Source organism: Temnothorax americanus, unplaced genomic scaffold (assembly GCF_048541705.1).
Source record: "Temnothorax americanus isolate GAGA-0224 unplaced genomic scaffold, ASM4854170v1 Scaffold42, whole genome shotgun sequence".
NCBI lineage: Eukaryota > Metazoa > Arthropoda > Insecta > Hymenoptera > Formicidae > Temnothorax > Temnothorax americanus.
In genome coordinates, this window is record NW_027509570.1 from 1,200,463 (window position 1) to 1,225,997 (window position 25,535).

A 25,535-nucleotide genomic window follows, 5' to 3' on the forward strand; every position below is an offset into this window, starting at 1 on the left:
ATTTTCCATGATAAAAACGATTTAGAATTTCTCGTAATAAACACGGAGACTCAATTCCATGGTGAAACTTTATCGCTTACCCGCGGTGCAATTACATTTGATGTCAAATTTAGGACTAATCCCTATGTTAGATAGTAATCGGCTCCCCAACGTTGATTGCGCCCGCGTAATACCTTCCGTTTCCGCTACCCTTGCTACGATAAAGCTCGGCACAACCTGGCATATCCAATTCACCAAATACATCGCCACAGTATATCCAAAGTTTGTCCATCAACAAGCTTCAATGAAGTTTTCATATTCACGTAGATCAAGCGTTTAAATTTTACCCCTCACGTATCATCGTTCACATATAACAGGAGTATACTCAGAACGATATGTATATTTCAAATTTTATCTATTTCAATACATCTATATAATATTTGTACATATTTTATTTATATATAGATGTTATAAATATAAATCTTGCAAAGAGAAAGCCATAAAATTTTAGAAAATTACGTGATATACATATATTTGTAAGTAAATTAAATTAATTTTATAAAATGGCTTCTAAAATCCTATCTCGCTTTCACGTTCCTTGGAAACGATGGATAACATTCTATATAATTGCGATACAACGGAATACCCATCGAGCCCCGGAAAGGATTTCCTTGTTCGTGCAAAACGATCGTATCGCCACGCCGGATAGCGGAATCGGCGGAATGCGCGCATCGCGCCCACTTAAAAGTCACGAGGGTATACACGCGCGGCAAACGTAAACGTATTATAAACGGACGATAAATCGAGGGTCCCGTAGATTATCCTTGTACACGACCTAGCGGGAGAACTTCATTACCGCTTCGTTCGGTCTTGCATAAACCATTTAACTCAAACCTCCGCGGTTTCTAGGCGGAGTCGACGCCTCGTACTAAATCTGCCGCTAAGCGAGTTCCGGTTCCAGCGCGAAGATTTACGTACTCCGGAGGCAAGCGGCACTGGTACGTTACTTACTCTCGTGTACCCTCTGCGAGCCTTCGCTCTCCGCGACGTGTACTCACCACTCTATCCTTAGAAGTAAGACCTAAAGAGGGAAGCCACTTATATATATATATGTATATATATATATATATATATATCTCTCCGCGCGAACGGCCAACGTCAATTTCGTGCACGCGCGCGTAGCGATTTACTTAGGGAACGGTCAACACTAATTTGTACTGCGGAGTGCAATCTTGTACCTCGAGAGATATCTCAAAGCAGAGATTGATGGTAACATTGTCCAGCGTTAATCACACATCTTTCGTTTGAAAATATTCTTTTGTAATTTGCACATGTTCAAAAATGCATTTAAAAAATATACTTAAAATACGTTAATTTTAACGCATCTCGGTGAATAATATCAGCAGGTAAAAAACATAAAAAATAAAAATTTATAATTGGCCATTTAAATAGATAATTTATAATGTTAATAAAAAAAGCGAATCAAATCGTCTTATTTAAAAAAATCCAAATATAAAAAACCAAAAATTACATGCAGTTTCTTTTTTTGTTCTTACTTGCTCTTTTAAACTCAAGAAAGAGTCCGCGTTTGACCTCGTCTAATTTTTGCTACGTCCTGAATTGCTAAAAGAGCTCGAGCGAATAAATAGCTAACGCGCCCCTAATAACCTAAATACGAACAAGTCAAAAAATACACAAATTGAAATATTATCTAGGACAATGGAAACATGTAATAACATGTATGTTATCGTGCACATATTCAAAAGAAATAAAACTGGTACAGTTTTAAATTGTATCAGATCAAAAATTTGTTTAAAATAGCAAAATAAAAATAGAAAAAAATTTAATTTTTAAAATTACACAAAATAGGGTAAATCAAACGATGAGTTTTAATGAATAGTATTAAGATGTCGAAGTCAATAATGCGTGACGATTTCCAATTCAATTTTTATAATAGGTAAATAGATTATTGGTTCTCGAACAAATATTATAAAACCAAGCGATTCCGTGACATGCCAAACACAATTTGCCTCAATCTCTAAGAAATGGTTTCCTGCAGGTGCCGGTATGTATAAGAAGGATCAACAGTCTACTAAATTACAGCTTTTAATTCTAGAAAATAAATACCGTCACGTGGTAATCTAGCATATTTAATTCCTGTCTTAAGGCGGAATATCCAGTCTCTCGGAAAGCCGCGCGGCATCGTCGACGTCACCGTCAACATCGTCGTCTTCTTCTTGTTCATCGTCTTGATCGTCGTGGACGAGGGTAGTCACAGCATGTTTACACAATGTCAGCGCCCGTGTTTGCTCTCGACGCCTCGAATTTCCTACTCTCCCGTTTTTCCGATTCAACAACCAGGTCAAGTTCCTTCGACCTGGTTTCTAAACTGAAAATGGATTTCAGATGCGCTGTATTACCGCGCTCTAATTGTTAACGTCTCGACGACGGATCGATGGCCAACAAACATCACTCGTGACGATATAAACCAAGTTTTTACGACTTCGGAACGGCAGTGTCAAAATTTACAACATCACCGTCCTACCACAGCAGAATAAATTGTAAACTTCAACTATTTTCCAACTGGTGAAGAAACATCCATTATATTAAAACCCCAATGAGTAACGATTAACAAACGTCAATTTCTTGCGTTCTATTTTATCCTCACAATCGTAATTGTATTCTGCTATATTTATAAGCACATATCTTATCTTTATCTGTATTTATCTTCCTATCTTTTTTCGCAACTTATGTCAACGTAAAAAGATTTGAAATCCGCAGCTTACCGTCTTCGGGGAGGAAGTTATCAAGTACAGGTTATCCTTGAAAATCCGTAAAATAGACTGTCTGTAAGCCAAACTCGTACACCTAGCTGCGTCCCGTAACCTTAACGGAAAATCGAAGATGCTTACCATAAAGTCCTAAAGCCCCAAATCCCACGTGTCCTGTCGTCTCTACCTCGGCCAATATAAGATTGAAAAAGCATCATAGCTCTAGAAATCTCTCACTATCCGAAAAAAAAACGCAAAAGTGAAAAAGTGAGAAAAAGAAAAGCCTGATACTATCTTTTCTCATGAAATATTACAGCAAAACTGCGCTTTACTTAAAGTCAGGGTATCCAGAACCTATCATTTCTAACAGCAAAAGAGATCATCAAAATTTTCAATCTCTGTATTTATAAAATTATTATAACCTACTGGATCCATATAATAAGCGTATGTAACAAAGCACATCTGAGGTATAACACGTAGCTAGTTCCCACGATGCAAGTTTATACTTAAGTAAACCCGAAGCACGCTTGAATATCTAAAGTATCAAAGTCAGTAACTCTAAAAAAAATCTAAAATCGTGTGTTACATACGGATCGAGAAAGCGTTCGCAGTAAAGACGAAGTAGAAAGTTAGAAAAGATACACAATAAAAACTGTTTCTTATAAACGGATACCAGCGTATAATTTGATTACGCATTGTGATTAATGTAACAGTTATAATCCTCTTACCGTGTCTGTATGTGTGTGCGTGTATGATTGAATTAGATCATGATTATTAGTTTATTTTCGTCTGAATACTTCCGCGTAATCGATGAATCGCGAAATGAGCGCGTCTGGTTTTTTCCGATTTGACGAGCTCGTCTAATTTTGGAGCACATCTGCGGTGGTTTAGATTCGAAAGGGGGCCCCTGGTTTCTTTCTACGGATAATGAAAGAGGAGAGACCGGGGGTCTTTCGAGGAGGGTCACGCGCTTCCTCACGCGTGCACGGAATAATCTCCCTGGCCGAACAGAGCAAAAAATGCTCGAGAGAGATTTACGTTGAGCGTACAACTGTCACGAGAAACTCTCGAGTGCGCTCGCGGCTCGTCGAGAGAAAGTCTCTCTTTGCGGCATGGCGGCATGGCGATCTGACTCGAGCGCGTAACAACAATGATATAGTCGGCTATATATACGCTGGATATCGACACCTCGACAAGCCCACTGGCTTTTCCAGGAGGCAAACAATCTTTGTATATCCAACCCGTCCGTGACCATTATCGATTCTCTTTCGAGAGCCATGGGGAGCTCTCGAAGGTGAATGGACGATGGGAGACAGCGAAGAAAAGAAGAGCGCGAGAAACGAATAAAGCGCCGCACGCTCATTTCATAACGTTTAACAAATATCAAGGTGATACAGGGAGGGCGAGAGACTGTTTACGGATGCTAATTCGCTGCCGGTGGGTAAATGATTTAATGGGGTTGTCAAGGCGGATATTCTGACGCGCCGCCACGTCGCGTCGTGTCCGCGTCGCCATGAGCATCGACCCTTATATACGTCGCCTCCGATATTAAGCTCTAAGTTGTACGTTTTGTCGCTGTGTACACTGGGATTTGGCCCGACTTCCCGAGCAAACACAGTTGCACCCCGACCCCGCGACGCGCCACATAGGGAGCCGCGCGTTTCTCACGCGACGCAATAACACGGCTTGGAGTAGAGATACGCGATGGATCATTCTTCTACCCTGCAATCTCGAAACGGAAAAACTACTGTCGGAATTACCCACGGCGATTTATAGGCGTGTATACGAACGTGTCAATGTCTAAATCGTACGCGATGAAGATAGGAACGTCGTTTGAGAGAACGCGTCGGTTCTAATTTCTGAATAGCAGCGTGATGAAATTCGATCCGAACACGTGATCCCGCGAGCTTCTCTCCCAGGATAAATACGTTCGTTTCATTGAATGGCGCGTATTATGTATATGCATAGACGCCAGGTGAATTTCGTGGCGCCAAACGCGCGACACGAACAGAAGACACACCACACACAACCCCCCCTTGGATTCATCTATACGCAGAGATTGCGAAGTCACCAGTGTCATGCCCGCGTGTATGTACATCCGCGGTGTGCGGCAACTTAAGCCCGTATCAGACTACCGACTGCGAAGGCCGACCCGACTGCCGATCGCGACTGCCGACTCTAATCGGTCAATCACATTGCCCAATCTGTCACCAAGTCGCCGATGCTGACTGATCGTATTTAAGCGAATTTTAGTGAGAATATGGCATCAATATTACCGAAAAAAAGTATTCCTTTCAATGCATGCAAAATTTGAAAAAACGAAAAAAACTTGTTCTTCTATGTTTCGTGTTTATAATAGAAGAAACCCGATATAAAAAGCAAAGGTTATGGGTAAAGCCATGGATAGCACAGAGGCAAGAACAAGGAATACATCGCAATTTTTTTACTGAGTTAAGTCTTGAAGATCCAAACAAATTTTGCAGGTATTTTAAAATTAAAAAATTAAACATTTTAGGTATTATAACTTATAAGAGTAGACGTGATATAAAGTTTTTGTTTTTATTTTGAACAGATGTTTGAGAATGGACACTGCCACCTTTGAGGAGCTTCTTCATAAAGTTGCACCTTTGATTATGAAACAAAATACTCATCTTAGAAAAAATATCCCACCAGCAGAGAGATTATCTCTTACCGTATCCACAGGACACCCGCGGAACATTACAAATTACAACTAAACTATCACGTGATCGGAAACTGTATTTCTATTGGTTCCGACTTTGAGTCGGTGAGTCGAGAAATAGACCAAAGTCTAAAATGCGAGTCGGCCGACCAGTCAGTCGGCGCTTCGTTGTGATTGGCTAGATGTGAGCCGGCAGTCGCGATCGGCAGTCGGGTCGGCCTTCGCAGTCGGTAGTCTGATACAAGCTTTACGGTCGCGGTTACGCACGCAAAGCGTTAACTCATGCACGCATGTGCGCCCGCCCGCACGTATCGTATACGTACGTACGTACGCTATACATACGCCGTACCTACTGCGTGGTGTGTATTACAGCCAGGTGTAGAGCGGGAACACAGTGCTCGTGTTCCTGACGGGCGCGCGGTTCCCCCCCGTGACGCGTGTTCCGCTGGATAGGTGGAGTAGGTAGAAACTGCTGCACCCGGGAGTCTGGTTTACATCTGAACGTGACAAGGCCGCCCCACGCGCGCGCGCGCACCGGTTTGTCTTTATGTCATGGGAAAGTCTATACCGGCGAACGCACGAGCGAACGTCTAGATCCGACCGGGCGTTATCGACTATCGCGCGATATAGCCCGTGATATGAATGTCGAACTAATTGCGAGCCGCGCCTCTCCGGCGCCGGCATCAGCACCGGTACGTCGCCGATCCCTTTGAAGCGGAAAACCGGCGGGATTTTGCGCTGACGAAAAACTCGTATAACAAGCGCGCGCGCGACGTCCTGTTTATAACGACCTGCGTGCCATGTTTAATCAAAGGGATCGGTAAAAAGTTTCAATTGATTTTCTGCCAATATCTACACTTGTTCGGAAAGTGCATCGCTGTCGCTCTTCATTAATTAAGTGAAAGCGAGTGGATGTAATCGTTTTTTTTTAATGGTACTTCAATGTCATTATCACTTCTTGCTACGTAACACAGATGAAACTCGTACGATCATATATCTGCTCGCAATAAATCATGAAAAATAATCATCAAATGTTTAAGATCCAAACATTATATTCATTAAACTCTTCTGGTTTGAATTAGAAACGCAAATAATTTTCATGGGTATCGGCGCTCGTTATCTTCGACAAACGTCGAGACTTTCATCAGCGAATGAACTACGCATCTCCCTCTATCCCCCCTTTCGCAACCCTATTTGAAGTTTCCCCATCAGTCATCCTACAAGAGAGAGAGAGAGAGAGAGAGAGAAAATTTGCGCTTCTCGCATCCTGATATTCATTACAAATTCACACGAGCCACCAGTCAATGTTTGAAGCGTCGGAAAGTCGTGCTGTCTTTGTCCCCGTCTACGAATCGACAATTGCGTCGGTAGCGACGCAAACACGGACGAGCGCGGTAGACAATCAAATTTCAATTTAGATCCGTCGAAGCGCTACTTCCCGTTACACGGTTGAACAAGCAATCCTTTCCATTAATACGACAATGCTGCCGCGCGCTCTCTGGCGTATTTACCTCGCTCGTGCGCGCGCGGAATAGCAACGCCACATCATCGGCGCGGCGGGACGCTTGCACCCCACAACTGGAATCTATTTTCCATAAGTACCAGAGATCTCCAACCCCCCGTTTCTGTCGCTTCTTTCTCTTCCTCGCCGAGATCGTCGCGGGTTCACCGGCGAAAAACGTCCCGCTCTTTTTCGCGAGCACAAACACTAACAACAAGATCTATGAACCTTGCGCGAGAATGCGCGTCACGAGTACAATGCGCGCATTTTGTTCCGTCTCTCCGGCACACGCCGCGATATGTCACTTTGCATAATGCAGGAGTCCTTTCCTTCCGGCGCGATTTCGGGAGCGAACGGGAGGAAAAAAAGCTGCACCGTCTTTCGTCTTTTCCCCGCGAGTTCTATATATTGTAACGTTTCCTGCTCTTTGCCGGAGCACTCTGTAAACATGACACCACCGGAGATGACATGTAATATGTAAAACGCGTATACATATGTAATGCTCGGAAATAAGGTACGTCAAAATGCTGTTTGGTGATAGGAACTATATGCGTCCGCGATGAAATTTGATTAGAACAATTCATTTAATGGCGTTGTTGACGGCGCGTCCGAGTTATTACTTATACTATCAGACGTTATATTATTATGTAATATCATGTCGGGATAAAGTCAAATCGCGTTAACAATTAAAATCTATTTTTACGCCGGTGTGTCACAATATATTTTATGCATCGCACAATAAAAACGAAATTAGATTGCTACAAATATAATGACTGCGCTACAATTTCATTCTGCAATACGCAAAAAAAACAAACAATTACGTTAACGTTTTCCCTGCTTCGCATTATTCTAACCCAGTAACAAGATAGAGCTGCAGTTTCAGCCGAGACGGACTACGCCTTCGAGAAACGTATCAGAATCGAAGGGAGAGACGGGAGAAGCGAGCGGACGAGCACAGGCGAATGGAATCTACATATTCATCGGATCTTAACGGAACAGCCCTTGAGGCGTATGTACCGCGGGCGAACTTCCTCGCCGTGGAACATAGACAAAACAGGTTCCCGGCATAGCAGCGCATACGCCCTAACGGCTCACATATAATGGTGTGGATCACGGTGTGACGCTCAAAAATCGCAGAACGGACGAGCGACACCGATTAGATGAAATTCGCTCGTCGACGTGGACACGCGTACGCTCGGCGATAAAACGCGTTAAAAATGCAAAGAATTTTTTCTCCAAGTTACGAGTTCCCGCTCCCTCCCTCCTCTTCTCGTTTCTCGTGTACTTATTTGGTCGAACCGTCGACATAGATGAAAGCCAGAGGGAGCGACCGAAAGAGCGGCTGACGAGAGAAAGATCGAAGCAGAAAGAAAGACCATCTGCATATTCATCGGCTTCTAGGCGCGCCGCCCTCGGGACATATACGTTGCGCGAACGGCTCCTTTTATACGAACGCTCCTCTCCGGAACTGGATGAAGGTGCATAACGCGCGCGTGTATATGTATATCGCACACTCGGTCAGATGAGATAGCCGTGCAGTCCTCGGCGCGCAACGCCGTCTTAATTAATTCTCGCAATTTCCTTTCGCATTACCGGTGGTATTACGCAAAAAGTTAATTACGTTACGGCACTACACCCTGCGGAATAGAGTAGCCTCGGGTATATATATCTACGATTCCGACGCCGTTCCGAGCCGTGCGCGAACGAGCACGATCGCGATTTGCAGTCGGACAACGACTGCATTTTTAAATCGAGGCATATCCGCGTGTCAATTAAATCCCGATTATCGCTCGTGCTTCCAATACCGCGTGATTAATGTATCGCCCGCATTCACGGGACGCGATATCGGTTCCCTTTGCTCTTCGTTCGGCGACGTAGCTCGAAAATGCGGCCGGATAGTCCTTCTCCCAGTTCGCCGGCTATCGGGAATAATCAATGTTGCCTACGATATGTGCATCGTTTCTCTATAGAGCATGCCATACCGCAAGCATGCTATCTAGCGGACAAAAACACTACGGTAGTTCAAAATCGGTCGCGCGATAACAAAGAAAGGATGAAGAAAATCGATGTGTTCGTAACATTATTGAGTTACCGCACATCCCAGCGATACTCGAGCGGCATTGAAAAAACAATTCTCCGTCGGCGCGTGACGAGAGCAGTGGCTTTTCGATCGGTCCTCTCTCTCACGATTGCTCGATCGAGCCGACACCGCCAGCAAGCCGCGAGGATTGTCCTAGCGAGAGAGGGAAAGAGACGCTGAGAGTGAACGAGAACCGGGCCGGATCTGCGGGGCATTATTTATTATTAACGATATTCATGTGCTTGTCAATAGCAGAGATTTCCACTCGGTGCGATGATATCGACTGACATGCGGTTAAACCGAGTGACATGCGGGGCTGCGGCGGAGTCAGCCGACGTCGACGTCGGCGTCGGCCCGTCCGCCGCGCGCGTGTGTCGTCCTTTCTCGCCCAACCCTCTTCCTACATTGTAAACGTTCGACGCTTTATTTACACGCGCTACCCCAGCCGGTTCTCAAATCGCACGCGCCATCGATTTCGATCAGCTTCGTGTCCCCAACGGGATTGCCTCGCCGAGAGTCGTCGCGCGCGAGAGCGACTTTCAAGCCGCCGAAATCGGCTTTGCGTCGGTAATTCACAGACACTTTAGCGCGGGGATGCCGTCCGATTAACTCGAAATGTGCCTCGATTAACCGTCGAAGCGTCAAAAAAATGAAACAAACCGGATATAAATATATCCGGCTTATCGCCACGAAAGTGGCAGGTTCGCTGTTGCCACACGCTCGAGCGCGCAATTCGTTCTCGAGTGATTACTTTCGAAGATGTCGTCCGATGTAACCTGATTTCGAACAAATAATGGGTGATAATATACAATCTGAAATCATCCGAGCAATCAACTCTCAACGAACAAAAGCAGATTACACAAAGAAAATTTTCTCTTAGAATTTTAAAATCATGGTATAGTTGTGGGACAACATGTATTACGAAGAATTGTATGCGAGCTATTCTGATTATGGTAGATATTAATTACTAAAATATATCTAGTTTCAATAATTTTTTAAAAATCACCAATCTGCTTGGTAATTTTTATCGCGTTGTTTGTAAAATGTCTTTTGTATATTTCAAAAATTCCTTGGTTGCCAACTTGTCCCAAGTTTGTAGTGAATTTAACGGTAAAATATAACAAAAAATTCTTTCCGTATACTCGTACAAAAAACAGAACAATTCAAAATTGCGATACTTGCGATGTTAGATTCGTTACAATATATAATATGTTCGTGAAACAATGCATCGCGAAAATGCATTAAAAAGATCGCCGGTTTGTTAGCCTCCCTCGCAATTATTAAGTATTTAAAAATTGCCCCAATAAATGTTCGAAGCATATTTTCACCCAACGCGCTTCTCTCGTACCGCGTACCCAAGCCCACTGTGCCGTGGAAAAAAATTAACTGCACTGCATTACGCTCGTTAACTTGTCGAGAGCGAAAGCAAAGAGAATACCGTGGATTGTGTATAAAGAAGGGCTCTCCACACGGAATCGATCCGGAAGTTCTTGCCGATACTAACAAAAGTTTAGTCGGCGCCAGAATTGGTTTCGGACTTCCTCTCGGCGAGTTCGTGCCTTTTTCCTCAATTTTTTTATTATTCGCGTTTCGATTTCCTCTATGCTGTGCTTCTTGCCGATTAAACTGCCGAACAAATCTTAACAGTCATTAAGGCCGATAATTACGTGCGAGATTTTATGAAATCCCAATTGCCATTAGAACGTTTATCGACTCGAGTTGCAATAAAAGTAAAATCAACGAGAACGATCGCAACAACGTCGAGACAAACAGAGTTATCGGTAAGAAAACTTTATTACGTATTGAAAAAGTCTTCTGCAGTTTGTCGTAAAATGTTTTCTTCTTGTTGAGCGACGTAGTGAACGACAGTTCTTTATAATGAACTTTTCTGTAACCCTCTACAAGACTTTCTATATACTCTCCGTTCCAAAATGTGTTATCTCGCGACCGAATAAAGTTAGAGGCTACCTTTCTGAATTTCAATGTTGAAGGGGCTAGTGGATAAAGTAAAATACCCGATCAGAGAAATAAGGATAAAGTACTTTCATTTCCCGCGAAAAGGGATCCCTAGTTTTTAGCATTTATTAGAAGCTCGCACTCGTGTATTGTATTACTTACGCCCGTATGTTTGTTTATCTACACGACAATGAAAATTATATCGACATACCTTATAGAAACTCGCCGTAATAATAAAATAAAGAAAAATTTTGTTTAGGAATTTATAGTAGCATGTTGCGATTTAAAATTTCTATAGGTACATCCCCGGGTACATCATATTTTAAAATATAATGTAAAATAAAAAACTTCATCGTTTATTCTGTAATAGTCTAACTGATTTTTTATATATACAATCGTTTCTGTCTTTTAATTTTAATTAAAGTCTAGACAAATGTATTAAATATATATGTATCTAATTCAGCATGTTATTCCGAGATTTACGTGTTTCTCGTACATGATTTCGAAAGCGGAACAAAGCTTTAGACAAAACGAGATCCGATTTAAATACATCAGCTGAAACTGATGAATATTTCACGGAGAAATCTATCTTCCAGACAATGGATTGCACTTAACTAATACAAAGCACATGCAAGAATGCACATGTATATGCAAAGTTGGGAAAATATATCGCGTATAATAATGCGCAAGCAGATCCATAAAATGCATCTTTTCACGCGCTATGCAAATGCATGTTGCATGCATCTCGCGTACCTGGCCCATCAGCAGTTGGTTTTGAGTAGCGTTGTGCAATAACGTCAACATTGTCCATTATCGAAAATTGACAGATCTCACGTTGTTGTTCGTACAAAAGGCGAGACGATCGGCGGATTAGCAGATCAGGGTATTGTCGCTTCGGAAGGGAAGTCTGACTGGCTCAACGTCCCGATGATGCCTTTATCAGGCACTGATAATCACTGTGGAATGCACAAAGCCGATCGTAAAGTTCCAATTAACGAGGAAGGGATCTCCACGGACGCGTATGATCAGACATCGTTGCGAAGACGATCGTCGAATAAACATGCCCGACTTATAATTAGGGAGGCTACCCTTGTTACACTGCTAATGCAAATTCCTCGGATTTTATTGACATTCTTCATAAGATTCACCTTCTCAGCGTTTTTTACTTTAACTACCTCTTTCGACGGACATACTCCAACGTGGTAATTACGCCACATTTAAAAGAAAATTGTATGTTTATTGATCGCTACTTCGTAATTAATATAATTCCTAAAAGTGACTTTGATTAAAGTGCAAATAACATTAACAGATACAACTCCATGGGTTTACTATAAAATCTCCTACTTAAATAGAAATGAATTTAGTAAATTTTGTTCTAAAAGCAAAACGCTCTTGAAAGCCTCTTATATTCTTGAGTAATTTGCCGTAGTACGGTAAAAGGATCAAAAGAGGAATTCCACAAAAGAAACTGTGATGCCATGTTACGAAGAAAATTACTTTCGGCATAAATATGCGAGCTTTTCGCAAGGGATCATATAATACATCTCGAATCGATGGCATTGTGTCTTCGAATACGCGTGCATCGGCATAAGTCTTTACGCTCGGAATCATTTCGGGCGATAATATTATACGTTAACGAACGATTTAACGCTTACCCATACATTATTTACCGCATGAGCCGACTAACGCGCCGCGAGGTTACAGAAACTTTGGATCTCCATCTCGTTCTTCGTAGAAATGAGAGCCCCACGAAACGATAGAATATTCCGTTCTGCCGCCTCGATAAACCCCACCGTCTCGATTCCAAGTTGGCGCATTTTACGACGGTTACCGCCGCGCCGCGCCGATCGGATTATATTCTCCCTCGGCACGAAATCCGCTCTCGCACTCGCCGTTCGTTTTGATAGAGAAAAGCTCGAGTTTCCACGAAAATAATAATGAGCGCGGGCGAAGTAGGTCAAGCTGTTTGCTCGGATCGCGAGGGGGTCACGCGGAATCAATAGGACTTAAATAATGGGACTCATCAGGGTCCTTAACAAAGCCTCATTGTGCCGGCGCGTCGTTATCGCGTAACACGATACCGTATCCTTTCAAGTATCCGGAGATGCTTTTCTTCGCGAGACCTGTTCCTACTTCATCAAGACGATACGAACAGGTACGAGGCCCACACCTGAAGGATCGAGTTTGTACCTTGAATGCCGAGGGAAGAAAATATGAGGCGTTTAGCCTCAAGTGTGATATATAATAAAACGCAGAGCAATCATACTATAATTCGGAGCATTGCGGCGTGTGTGGATTCATCGTCAGATAGACATCCTCGTTACCGATCGCGCGAAAATAGCTCAAGGGCGAAATTGCGTTCCGCAATCAGTGAATAAAAGTTTGATCTATATATGCGCGCGCGTGTCAGCTCTGGCTCGACATTGACGAACCGACCGTGTGGAACCAGAAAATATCAGTCTCTCGTATTACCAACGAAGGATTTGCCGCCAAAACGATATGGCCGATGATAATTCCCCGCGGCCGCGGGCTCTGAAATCGAGCTAAAAAAATGAATGCGAGCGTGCGATATGTGCGGTGCGTAGGTGCGTGCACGTGAATACGCGCGCGAAATACACGCGCGAAACCTTGGCTCGTGTAGAAACGAGCGACAGTGGTGGTCGTGCCGAATATAACGATTGCCGCCAAATTGCAGCGCCCCGTTCTACTTGCACGCGAACGACCGCGCAGGTACCGCAAAACCATAACACGACACCGTATAAAATACAGTACGATGCCGCCGCAGGCCGTCATCTGCCCGTGACGGCAACAACCTCTTCAAGCCGCCACCCCCGAAGCTGATTAATTGCTACACGTGTCCGTCGAGCGCGTGTTATTTTTCAGGGCAGCGAAACACCCCCTCCGTTTTGAAGCCTCAAAGCCGTTCGATCATTCGGAGATCGAGCTACCGAGATACAAGTTCTGGTCTACCGTACCGTGCTATAATACATACCTATGAATCATAATACGTCTGTATTTAATCCTATATAAAATGCTCGCGGGCTTGCCCGGTATAATTTCAAACTTTCTGCGCAGCCAAGTAAAGTAAACTTTGCAGCAACAAGTATTTCATGTTACAGTATCTCTCTAAGATTAAAGAGCTTTAAAAAAAAAGCTTTTTCAAAATATTAAATATATATATGCCAAGAAGAGAGAGAGAGAGAGAGAGAGAGAGAGAGAGAGAGATTTATACAACTATACATTTTAAATAACCGCGACACGAAAGGTATCCATTATATGGAATATTTGAAATTCACTCGAATTCCCAACTTTGTCAACGCATCGTTTTTTCGCTCGCCGAGTCGAGTACTAATTTGCGAGTGCAAACATCGGGGCGTTTAATGCGCGTCAGTACTTTCGCCTGCTGACTTTACGCTTCACTTTTCCCCCTCGTTCAATGCAGCGCGCGAAAGGGTCGCGACGAGAACGCAACGCAACGCAACGCGGCTCTATAGCCGAAAAGGGCGGTCCAGGAAGGCCTCACGCGTTTATCGGCATCGACGGCGAACGCCGCGCGGCGTGTGTCCCCTCTGTCGAAGCCCCGGGTGCAATATCGCTCGTCCCGCGCGTTTCCTCAGCATAGAAACGCCGAAAGCCTGATAACGTCACAAGAGTGGATGGCGTCTCCTCTCCGCCCCCGATGACGGGCACAGGCACCCCGTACGCTTTGTTATTTCTCCTACAGTCTCTTTTTTTTTTTTACTTCTTCCTCCGTGAAAATATTACAAGCTCGACTGCATCGGTGGTAGCTGTGTCGCTGCTGCCACCGCCACCGCCACCGCCACCGCCGCGCGGGGGTGCATAAATTTAAGGAAATTGTTTCTACCGTAGCGAGGCAACGTGAATGAGAAAGTACCTCGCAACTAATACGCGAGCCGTGTCCTTGCGGTCGTCGAGCTTGTCTTAACGGCTGGCAGGTCTCGAAAATTGGATCCGCCTCGATCGGTCGTTCGTAATCATGAAATCTCCGCAATTTTCCTCTCTCTCTCTTTCTCTCTTCCTCTCTTACTCCAGTGTCGGGAAATTGGATGAACAAGCTGGTTACGCTTTCGTAATGTCGGCTATATATGCGTCTATACCGACGTGATATTAGATGTGAGCACGTAAAATAAGCTGTGCATGTGCACATTTCGCGATACGCGAATATGACTCGTTCGTTTCACTAAGCACGCTATGCGAACTGATTTCGATCATATTCTCTTCCTAACGTTACCATATGCGCGCTTTAGAAATTACGATAAGAAATATTTTAATAGGATATATTAATGCGCTTATTCTTTCCACGTAGAACAAATTCGCCGCATGAAAATTTGATATCAAATATAAACTTTCTGCTTTCTGTACAATCCGAAGATGGACAGAAAAATAGATAATTGACAGACAATTATTCTTGTTACCATATTAATCATCGATCATCGTTTTAATATATCCGCAATGTCTTCCGAGAAAGCTTCAGTTATTTTTGCTATTCATAAACGTCCATCAGGCCCTCAGCGCGTACTGACCCAGGCCACGGGTCCATCACGGCAACGTCGATCGCTCGGTAATTTCCTTCGCGGTCTGCTTACCGTGCAATCGAGTCGGTCAAAGGCGATGCCCATCGGCCGCCAATATAATTACTAGCCGCGTCGTATGCCGCGCCGTGCGCCGCGTCTCGCCTATCGTATACGCGGCTCGCATATGTGCTGGCCGCACGTTGCGTTTGAAGTCCGTTCGGAATTGCCATTAGCCCTGCCGGCCGATACAAGGGATCTCACCCCGTGCCGTAAAGAGAGAGAGAGAGAGAGAGAGAGAGAGAGAGAGAGACCCTCCCCACGAGAGAACGACTGGCCGGTAGATCGGCATACAGGGTGGGCGAAAGCCGGTTATTGAAATTCTAAAATGATTTTACACCAAGTGACAGGTAATAACCAACGCTTCACCAACGACTTACGAGCGAGCGCGGTATAACGATGTGAATATTTAATCCCGCGAGTCAGTCTCGCGTCTTTGCCTTTTAGCGCAACTTGGCTCGATCGAGCGCGCGTCCCGAGGCATTGACGAGGCTTGAAAGATGGGCATTAACGAGCATTAACGATGAACGAGGCTGGCGCCTGCCTATATACTGACGATAAAGTATTTTTCGAGCAGCGGTGCAGCGGTGTAGAGAGTGTCGATTATCGAGCTGCCGATTACATGAAATTTTTATCAAGTATCGAATCGCTTCGTGAGCAATGAGTCATGTCGTGTTTAACGTTTCTGAATTACGGCGGTGACAGTAGTGCCTACTAGTGACAATGTCCTTGTAAAACGTTAATTTATTTATACTTTCTCTTTTCTATATATATATATATATATATATATATAATCAAAATCTCCATTAATGTTCACTTCTAATCTCATTTTCTATATTATTTTTTTCCTCTTTCATTCGAAAATTTATACAAACTTTACACAAAAATAAAATATATATTTGAATGCAAAATTATAGGGCAGTTAATGAGATAATAAAATTTTCATATTTCATGTGACAGACATAGGTATTCCTTGTAAACTAACTTCATTAACTATAACCGATTGTCACTAACATTCTATTATATCACTTGTATCGTAAAGATGATGTACAAAAGACGCGCGTTCGCGTTTTCTCGTGCAAACGAGATAAAAGTCGTCACTTTCTAATTACGGAATAACTGTGTAAACATAAAATCAAAGTCGCGGTATACGTAACGGTTTAATCGGAACGCCGAATCTCGCCCGTACGCGATAGCAGGCGCATTATCTTCATACACGCTCCAGAGGAGGTAGAGAACAGAGGGAAAGAAACGGACAAAAAGCGGCGGAGGGAGAGGGTGATACGCGTATCCAGCGACCCGTCAAAAATGTGGGACAGAGCACGCCGGCCCCTTTTTATTTTTCTCCTTTTTTTCCACTGCAAATAGCCCGCATGCATCACGCGGATCCCCAGCTCCCCGTTTACAAGGGAACCAGAGTTCTGGAAATGATGGCCTCCGTGGAGAAGAAGAAAGGCAGAAGCGCGCGCGGCGTGTATCGCGGAGTGATACGTGTGCGTACGTTATATTTATTCTCCGTCTCTGTCCGCGGAAGTACCCATTCTCTCCCTCAACCCTCCGAGAGGGTCCCGAGAAAAACCCTCACCTCTTTTTCTCCGTTTCTCTTCGCCCACACCCGCTATATATTCCCCACTCCTCCCTTCTCTACCTTCCAGCGTAACCGCGCGGTATATATCAACAGGGTTCTCTCGCCACTCTGACCCAGAAATATACTTGGAGGTGCTCCCAAAGTCGCCGGAACAGGGAGGTTACCTTCGCGCGAGGGTGGTTGCTCCGACCGGGGCGCGGAGCGTCACGACGCTCCCTCGCATAAATTCCCGGACAAGGCCGAGAAAGGAAAACGAGGAGCCGAGAGAAACCTCTTTTAACGCTTCTTAAAGTCATAATAATGCCGGCCGATGGCAGTTACCCGTCGTTAAGCATTGCGTTCTCGTTGCGTAGACATTTACGAAGGATACAATTTACGCGATGTCATCGCGCGACTCGTTTTAAGTCGCGCGATGCGAGAATTCAAAAGCACACACGAGTAAAGTATGTCGCCCCGCGGCTACCTATCTCTCATCACAGAGGAATCTACAAGCACGCGGGGCTCTCTCTGCGCGAGATGGTATTAATAGCGTCTTAGCGAACGTCAATGGCCGCAGAAGTCGTTCACCACCAAGAAGGAATACTGCTCTTATTAAGGTAAATTTCAGCGAAGCGACGTGGCGACACGAATACAACGGAGACACGTTCCAGCACTTTAAGAATTGTTTGTCCGAGACTCCGGCGTCTCGGCGCATAAATTTTAATTCGCCGCCGGGGTAGATATTGCTATAGGGAAAACTTCAGACGTCCCCGCCTTCCCGCTTTGATTGTAATGTCGTTTCCGGTAAAATTGTTTGGCGAAACCGCCTCTTTACGGCTTCCTTAATGCCTCAAATTATTTTCAAATTTACGAGCGTCTTTTAAAGCGTCTTTTACCGCTTTTACACCCGAAAAGTTTTTATTGCTTGTCAAAGTATACCCCTCGCTTTGAACTGTGCTTATCTAATATCTCACAAAGCTCACGTTGCTTCTACAGTTATTTTACGAACATTGCGCAACAAATATAAATTACAAATTTTAAAGCCAATCTATATATATAAAGGAAGATGTCCTGACTGACTCACTCACTCACTGACTCATCAACGCCCAGCCCAAACCCCTGAACCGAATTTTTACCAAAAGTATATGAAATAGGGGTAGAATTTTCCGGGGAGTGCCACTATGTGTATAGTTTTTTGTTACCGATTTTTTTGGGAACCGGTATCTTTTTGAAAATCGGTTACGAAATATTTCCAATTTTTTAGGAAATAATTTAGTGAATCTCAAAGAATTGTATACGACGGAATTGAACTTCAGTAGATAAAAAAGTAGTATTTTTCAATTTACAGCATTTTAGAGAGAAAGAGAGAGAGAGAGAAAGAAAGAGAGAAAGAGAGAGAGAAAGAGAAAGAGAGAGAAAGAAAGAGAGAGAAAGCGAGAGAAAGAAAGATTTGATTTGATTTGATTTGATTATATTTATGCCCTAGTCGAGACTTTAGGCAAATCTTGATACAATAATATATAAAGACTGCAGAATAATACATAGCAAAAATAAATAAGAATAGAATTAAAATAAAAAAAAAATACAAATAAAAAATGAACAAAGAGAGAGAAAGAGAAAGAAAGAGAGAGAGAGAGAGAGAGAGAGAGAGAGAGACTATTTGCGTGTCTTATTACATATGTCCTCCTTAGCGAAGCCCGGGTAACCAGCTAGTTATTTATATTTATACACATAAAAGAGAGACTAAATTTTATCAATTGTTGGAAAATTCTGAAAAAAGTGCTAATTTCAATGTATAAGATTAATTCGTTTGTAGAGAAGATATTTAAACAGCTTCGAAAAAAAAAGGCCCAATCACTTTCCTTCATTCTCCGTTCTTTTCCTCAACAAATCCACAAACGGGAAGAATCTGCGTATATTTTCACAAGAATGACTTTTCGCACTCCATCAGCGACATCGACGATGTTGATGGTATCGGCTATCGTCGACGGAGCTGTCGCGAGACGTCGCTTCGGCGACTGGGAGAAACGCAAACGTCGTAACTCTTATCGCCGCGATTCAAAACACCACGCGGCGTGGAACGGGGACTTCGCAGCAGTTAAGAGTTCGAATGGAAGAGAAAAATGTTAAAAGGGGAAAAGCTTGCTGGGGTAACTTTCAAGTTATGCGCGATAGGGAAGGCGGGGGAAAATTATGAGAGACGGCACTCAGGCATTGGGGCCTCCACCGATCAAAAATATTTTTCCAAGCGCCTTTTCTAAATTATTCACACACTTCGTCCGGCGTGTCAAAAGAATCTTTCTGTAGGACTCATTATATCGGCAAAATTGTCGCAATAAAAGAAAGCGACGGTGAGAACGAGAACGACTCAAACGGCACGAAGTATTTATAAGTGATATTCAAAAAAAAGAAAGAAAAAAGCGATTGGACGCGAATCTATAGAAAGTTTTCTGCCAACACCTGCGATAAAGCTATTCGTAGCGCGAATAGTTGGCGATGGTTTTTTTATAGTGCGATCGAGAGAAGTTTCTCGATCAAATTACTGGCATATTCCTCGATGTATTCACTCTCACTGCCACCCTGTTCGCATTCCTTTTCCGATCATTTTTAATGGCTACTGTACGTAGAAAAGGTATCGCCGATCGAGTTTCTTTGCGACACGGAATTATATTGAAATAATTAATCCTTGAGCGGAGAAAAGAGGAGCAGAGGGAAAAATAGAGCTATTGAATTTCGTCGGAGAACAAATTCAATTTGCTACTTAAATGCAGGCTGCAATACTTAATACACGTCTTACTTTTGAATAACAATGGCTAAAGATCTCGTATAAATCAGCAATATATCTCTAGCTAGGGGATGCGACATGGAAAACAGACTGATCGATAATCTAACAAAAGGAGAGAATGCGCGAAAAAAGGCGATATTGATTTTCCATTTCTTATGCTTCGGCCATTGTAATGTAGTGGTCTATCGTCAGTGCGTGCAGCAAGGAAAAAAAAAGAAACCGCCGGCACCACCCTCGCCCTTTCGTCTGCGTCCAATTTCGCCCCCCCGTATGGGTCATTACTTCGTCGTAACCCTTCTTTAAGCGCGGTTCGCCTGCAGACCCCCAGACTCGGTCACGCCCAGCGCTATCTTAACGCCCGTTTTCGGGGTTTCGGTATTTTTAGCGCGCCACAAACACGCGGATAATATACCTGAGGAGAGAACCGTGGTCTCGGGCTGATCTATGGTTTCGAGGAACGAGATGGGAAGGCAAGGACGGGCGGAAGGGACTACCGATGCGGCGGCCGCGGGACGAAAACTCCAACGGTGCAATGTATAAAGATAGTCATCGCGGAGTCGGCCCCAACGCGGTTTCGCGTTGCGCCGAATGCTCGACACGCATCACGCTCCAACGGCGCGGCGCGCGGAATGGACCTTTCCCGTAACATCAGTATTTATCGTGCCCACACCTCTTATACCTTCTTCCCGTTCATCGTGTCCAATGTTTAGATATGCCTTGATGCCGTCGAGTTATCTCATCGTTCGAGTCGCCAGACTCGCGTTATCTCGCAATAAGTATATACGTTTGCGATAAGACGCGGCTACGTCGCGTGCCAAAATCTGTGGCTATATTCTTCGTGCTAGCGTTTTGGTATGTTGTTATCTTTTATCTTGCACCGCAGATCTATAATAACCTGGCTATTAGCACCTTTCGTGTAAATTCAACCATGCTAAATGCTATAGGTCCCTATTCTCATATATTTGATGTACACTTTTTATGTACACGTACGCACACATACATTCAATCTTCTCTACAATTTCTTAAGTGCCTCCAACTCAAAATAAAACTGATATTGACGTGCTTTATATTATAGTCAGTCTGCGTAATTTATGGCATGTTATATGTTATTTTCTCATTTCGTGACAAGAAACGCAAAGCGGTAGAGCGAGAGAGAGCAACGTTGCATGATCCAAAGAAACTAGAATTATGTGCACGGTTAAACAAATGTCGCTTAAATGTCCAACGTGAGGACAATATGAGCGATCCTTTGCCGTAACTTGTACCAGGCGGCCACGGAATCAAGCCGTAAAAGCCAAGCGTGCACGAATATAAACATTTCGTCGCGAGCGAGCCGGGACACAGTTCAAATGATTTTCTGTGACGCGATCGCGCGCGTACACACACACGAGCCCGAAAGATCTCTCCACCGCGCGCGGCAAGAAATCGCGGCAACAAACGCGAGCAGCCACTTCGGTGATTTACGAGGGCGTTCAACGTGCCAAGCTGGTAATGGGCCGATGGACCAGACCACGGCCGAGCTCAAAGTCTGGCGTCGCGCGACCGTGAAACGCCCAGCGCCCAGCGGGTCCGCTTGAAAAACCGCTACGAAGGAGAGCACATCGCTATCGGTCTTACCATGCTCGAACGATTCCGCGCATCCTGTTTGGTCGCATGTTTGGAGCACGTGGTACCCCATTCTAAGAGAAGTATATATCACGACAAATTTTCATTCCTATCACATTTTTAAAATCATTTTTAGTTTCTATTTACCCCTGACGTATTTTAAAAATAAAAATCTATACTTTTGAATTATTCCAGAAAAAAATATTAACCAGCTTAGACATTAATTACGATAAGATCACTACTGTATGTTTACGGATACAAAGTGGATTGTTCACGTCGACAGAATTGCGATCAAAAGATAGTAATAATAATATTTAGTTATTCGAGATACGTGACGCGTCAAAGGCCGATAAAGCTCTTCGCGCGGCAGTCGATCATTATAGTCCTCGATACTCCATTTAACCCGCCCCCCCCCGCTATTATTCCTAATTTAGATGTTAGTAGAGTATCCCTCGGCAAATTACGTAAAACTCATTATTACGATAGCAATTGCCGTAGCTGCAGGACGTAACAAAAGAAGGAATCCCGTAATTACCATCCTGGGAAGAAATTCCGCAGTATGAGCTCCGATCGATCTTAGGTTTACGCTCGGATGCATCCGCGCGCATCCGGTTCGTATGCGTTATCCCCGGTGAAGAAACATCCCTGCAAACGGCAGCGAAATATCGTAAAACCGTCGGTCCCCGATAATTAATAGCGCTCGAAGAGCGCGGGGCCGCCATTATCGATGGGAAGTAATAAATAATCATTCTATTTCAGGGAATGTTTATCATGGGTCGTGACTCTTTATTGCCTATGCCACTCGATTGCACATTGCGCAACGGTTTTCTATTGTCTCCGCGTCGCCATGCCTTGTCGGAACCTCGTAAAGCGTAAAAATACAACGTCCGTTTCCTTTTCGCGCATTCTTTGAGGCCACTCGATAATTGACAATCGTTATCGTCAATTTGCTCGTCGTAAAAACGCGCCTCGGGAAATATAATCAAGAATGTCTTCATCGATTGCGAGTCATCAGGTCTAAGTGCATTCATGCGTTAGCATATCGCGCGTGCGCGCAAAGAAAAGTTCTATTGAATAAAGAAAGATTGAATATCGCGGTTAATCGTTTTCGCGCTACCTAGAAACAATTAAAGTACCGAGAATTGCATTAGATCAATTTATTAACATCGCGAGAGCAATGCTGGGTGTAACCACGGAGCAGACTTCTAAGAATCTTTTTGAAAGACTGTACTAACGAAATCAATAAAGATTTATTGGCGATAAATTACACTCGTAGAATATTCTCGCCGTTACTCATCGCCCATATCAAAGCAGCGAGGAAATCAATAGCGAATAGATGAGCGTAAAACGCGGAAGGACTTGCTACGCGAAGTCGCGGCTTTTAGAGCTTTAATTCGTCCCGCGGCGGAGGAGACTTCAATCACGATATTACAGAATCAATGGATTTCATGGAAAGAAAGTACTTTTGCCTTTTACTGCATTTCTATTGGGGAAAGGCGAGAGGGAAGGAGCACGGAAAAAAAGGTCCGCATAAATATTCTTGTACCTTATCCGCATTTGATACAATTCTTTGTGCTCCTACGAGATTACGCGAATACGTCGAATTTTCACGGGGATGGATCTCGTTATCGACTCGATAACCGTTGCTCCTATATAGAGTATCGCGGTACAAAGAGCGCAGAGCCGTGATCCTGCAAGATCATATACTTTTCTTCCCCCCCGACATGCTTCTTCGTCCCCGTTCTAATAAGTGCTCGTTCATTAAAAATAACGAAGGCCGACAGGAAAGCAGGCTCAATAATTGAATTTCCAATACCTATTTACCTTTGCAGAGACGATGAGACTGGCTACAAAAGGAGGAGAGAAAGAGAAAAGGAGAAGAGAGAAAGAGAGAAAGAAGAAGGATATCGCCTCTCGGTTAACCCGACGGTCCTGCAAAGCTTCGCCACGCAATTACTTACTATACGACTCTCAAACGAAAACGAGCACCGAGAATCTTGCGAGCTGCCTTCCAGACGGAAGACGGAAGTCCGCGTAGCATTACACGTGAAGAGATAGCCGAAAATGCTGAAAACGTATCACCGCCATCCTCTATGACCGCACGCGAGCTTTTTCGTAGGGCACTTAATGGAGAACTCCTCCAGGATGGGCGGACGGGCGTCGTCGTGACCGTTTAACGGCGCGTATATATTTTTCCTCGTATCGTCCAGGAGGGAAAAAGCTCCGTTGTGCGAAAAGACCGCCCCTCCTTTAAGGGATGCACGAGGGAAAGAAATTGAAGGCAGAATAGAAAAAAGGAAATAAGAACGCACTACGCAACCGAGGATTGCGGGAAATAAGTAGCGCGCGCAACCCAACGGGAACGGCTGTAAGGGTGAGCCTTAAACCGAGAGGCGCGTTTCACCCCCGGCGGAATTTAATTTCGACGTTTTAAGAGGACCTTTTCTCCCGCTCGCCGCCCACCGTGGAATTCGCCTGTCGATAGGCGAAAGGAGTTTATTGACCTGTCTGTAGTAAACCCCGCGAGAAGTAGCCCCGTGTACTCACCGACCAATGCGCAACGAGCGGAGTTATTCTGCCACGTAGCTGCGATGATTCTGTAACAAAAATAAAAAATTCACATTAAATAGACGCTCAAAATAATCAATGTTTCAAAAAATAATTTTTACACGCGTCTAATTCGCCTTTTAATTAAATTTACTCTAATATAATTATCTATTTCCCCAGGAAAAACCTTTATGAGAATAAACTTTTATAAAAAGCTTTCTCTAATTATTTCTAACTTATCGAAATAAAACAGCTCGAATAAAAAAATGGGAAAAAACTATTTTTTAAGATAAAAGAAATAATACTCACCCCAAAGTTGCTCCGCTGGGGCCCGATGCCTTTGCCAGGCCTCCTCCTCCTCTCAGAACGTCTGATGTGTTGTCAAGCCTTCTCCTCCTTCTCTTTCCGTTGCACAGGACACTCGCGGACACTCGCGGACACTCGCGTTGTTTAATATTTCGCGATCACGAACAAATCAACACTCCCGAGATTAAACGATCTGCGTATTACTGTAACAAAAAAACGAAAGATTCAAATTAGAGATGCCCAAAATAACGTTTCAAAAAATACTTTTTACGCGCGTCTAATTTGGCTTTCACACAATTAAATATTTAATATAATTACCTATTTTTTTCGGAAAAAAATTTTTACAAGAATTATCTTTACAAGAATCTCTTATTAAAATTTTAGATTTTACGCTTTTTTCTAATTATTTCTAACTTATCCAGATAAAACGGCTCAAGAGTAAATGAGAAAGAACTATTAATTTCAAGATAAGAAATAATACTCACCGCAGGGTTGCTCCGTCAAAGCCCGATGCCTTTGCTAGGCCTCCTCCTCCTCTCAGAACAGGGTTAGGTTGTCAGGCCTCCTTCTTCTCCTCCTCCTCCTCCTCCACCCAGTCCTCTTTCCGTTGCACAGAAGCCGCTCACGGAACCGCTGTCCAATATATCGCGATCGAGAATGAGGTTATATCTGTAATCATACGATCACGACACTTTGTTAGACACGATGCCTAGATGAAACGATCTGCGTTCTACAGCGCACTTCTATTATTTAAATCCGACGATTCACCGCTGCTTTTCTCGCTGAGCGCGGCTAACTTCGTACCGACGCCGCGCAGCTACGACGCGAGTCGAATCAACGCCGTCAACAGCCGAATTGAAACGAGCAAACCGTTCGAAGATTTACGGCCAAAGCACATATAACATGGCGTAGCGATACACGACGGTCGTAGTCCTCGACGCCTCGACCTGACAAATCAGGATACGCCAAAGCTTGTGCATTACTTTACGTCCACGACTACGACTGTCATATGTCATGCTTTGGCCATCATACATCATACGCTCGAGCGCGCAAATTCCGCGAGAATTTCACAACGACCAATGCAATTAAACGGTCGACACACCATCACACATCATCGCGCTTCATTTATATTCTAAATCACGCGATTCACATATTCCGTCACATTA

General features: G+C 43.9%; 1 long non-coding RNA gene across 1 annotated transcript in view; it reads right to left on the bottom strand.

Annotated features, from left to right (window-relative positions):
• LOC143903015 (uncharacterized) overlaps positions 1–25,032 on the bottom strand; it is a 177,158-nt gene extending 152,126 nt beyond the window's left edge. The window contains exons 1-3 of the long non-coding RNA XR_013258566.1: positions 24,855–25,032; positions 24,373–24,572; positions 24,064–24,113 (exon numbers count right to left, since the gene is read on the bottom strand). This is a non-coding gene — a long non-coding RNA (uncharacterized LOC143903015). The remainder of the gene's footprint in view (positions 1–24,063; positions 24,114–24,372; positions 24,573–24,854) is intronic.
• Positions 25,033–25,535: the final 503 nt, after the last annotated feature.